This window comes from Austrofundulus limnaeus, unplaced genomic scaffold (genome assembly GCF_001266775.1).
Source record: "Austrofundulus limnaeus strain Quisiro unplaced genomic scaffold, Austrofundulus_limnaeus-1.0 Scaffold72, whole genome shotgun sequence".
NCBI classification, from domain to species: Eukaryota; Metazoa; Chordata; class Actinopteri; order Cyprinodontiformes; family Rivulidae; genus Austrofundulus; species Austrofundulus limnaeus.
Genome location: NW_013952474.1, coordinates 1,484,036 through 1,486,259, shown reverse-complemented (window position 1 = coordinate 1,486,259; position 2,224 = coordinate 1,484,036). Strand labels below are relative to the sequence as shown.

General features: G+C 36.7%; 1 protein-coding gene across 1 annotated transcript in view; it reads left to right on the top strand.

Moving 5' to 3' along the window:
* Positions 1–2,224, top strand: part of gpr137c (G protein-coupled receptor 137c) — a 20,981-nt gene that overhangs the window by 7,935 nt on the left and 10,822 nt on the right. The gene's annotated exons all lie outside the window — the stretch shown is intronic.

The following is a 2,224-nucleotide window of genomic DNA, read 5'->3' as shown; positions in this document are numbered from 1 at the left end:
GTGTATATATATACACACACACACCAGTCAACAGTTAGAAAATGTTCTCTGGTTATAGGATGAAACTTGTCTCTATTAGCTAACCATTTTCTCAACAAGTCAGGTTCCTCTAACAGAAACTTAAAAATACTCATGCTTATAATATATATATAGTGGACATTTGTTAACTTGTGGTGTCATATGACCTCTGAGTAAGCACTATCATCCAGCTATTAGGCTTTTTAGCATTCAATCTAAACCTGACWCTGAGCATGACTCAATTAGACCAGATGATTTTTTATGTATTTATTTTTTATTTATATATTTATTTTTTGTTAAAGTGTGTTTCTTCAGGTCTGGGTTAGCACCTCAGTGAGGAAACATTTGACACAGTTTACCCTGAGAGACACACCGTGGCTGTCTTGACACGTGTTTTTGTGGAAATATTTTTCCTTTTTCTGATGAGTCAGACTTCAGACCTGAGCTGTGATTTTTACTTCCTTTTTATTCTGCTTACAACAGAAAAAAAGTTTGTCCTTATCTTTGCCCTGGAACATTAAAACTCAAGAGTTCTGGACACACATTCAGATATGAGGTACCACATAAAGGACACAACTCTGCATTGCTTTGTTGACAGGTTGCTTCACCTCAAGGTTACAGATTACACAGTTCTGACCCAGTTTCAGGAGTTCCGGCTGATCATGTGTGTTTACACTGAATGTTGACCAGGTTAAGCACCTTTTAGTGACACATAAGTATGAAGTGACATAAAATGTTTTTTAACTTCTATTTAGAGCTATTAAAGTTTTAAACGTTTATAGTGTGTATAGTTGTGCATATCAGCACTTTCTTCTAGCTGAATAAACAACATTTTGATTAACACCTTTCAAAATGGAGTTACTCCTGACCTGAAGTGAACTGGTTTCATGAAGGCCACGTGTTCCAGAGTGAGCTAAAGTAAACTGGACTTGTGCACAGCTTTTTAAAAAACTTATTACTGATACCAGAACCCAGAGGTGTCCAGCATCCTGCATGTTTTACTTCCTGCTCCAACTCATCTGATTAAAGGGTTGAATGACCAGACGCCTGATAATCATCTATCCAGATCAGGTGTGTTGGAGCAGGAAAACATTTAAACATGCAGGATGGTGGTCCTGCAGGACCAGGACTGGACACTCCTGCTTTAACCTGAACCTCTTGTATTTACAGTTTACATGATATAACTTTATGCTGATGATACCTTAGTTTATCTGTAATGGTGTGTTTTTTTTTTTTTTTTAAGAAACTAGCAATTCTTACAGTAAATTGTGGTTCTAGTGAATTGTTTCCAACCTTAATTAGATCAAAACGATTAAAAAAAACAAGTTTTAACTTAAAGTTTAAACTGCCTTTCAATTTCTTTGCCTTTCACAAATTCAGCTATTGAAGCAAATTTTTACCTGAACACAAGAAGCAGCTTCAGTAGTTCTGCTCCAAGTCTGTTGTGTGTTTTATTGTTGAATTAGTTTGTCTCAGGTTGAGGAGTTCAGAAATCTGGTCTTGTTCCTGAGTGATGGTAGSATGGAGATGGATCCACGGAGCAGGGTCTCATCCTCACTAATGCATGTCAAGTTGTGCGGACTGTCCGTAGATTACACAGATATTCCCCCCATTTTGCAGGTATTTGGACATTTACAGAAATCTCAGACATTTTTTTAAACTCGGCTTCAAATTCATTTTACATCTCAGAGCCTATACGATGTAAAAAATATAAAAATCAGTAAATAAAATTAAAGAACTATCTCCCCAACTAACATGCTAACAATAGCATGATGCTAACAATAAGGTCCACCTCTTCCTGTCCTCCTTTCCCTGCTCTTCTGTGCTGCAGGCACCGTTATCAGAATCCGAATCAGTTTTATTACCATTGAACAGGATTCACAGATTAAGAATTTGCTTCAGTGTAAAGGTGCAGTAGGTATCAAATTTAACAAAAGAAGAAAATACAAAGAATAAAATATAATAAAATACAAAATTCAATACAATATTCAGAGCAGACAATATAATGGAGTAGTGCAGTTAGATCCAGTGATAAAAGTGACCAGAAAAAACAATATAGTCAGAGTTGTGCTGTTTAAGAAACCAGTGATAAAGTGGCCAAGGCAGTTTTAGAGTCACGTGTTCTAAATGTTCTAAATGTTCGAGTCTGACGGCAGAGGGGAAGAAACTGTTCTTGTGGCGGGATGTTCTGGTCCGAATGGACCGA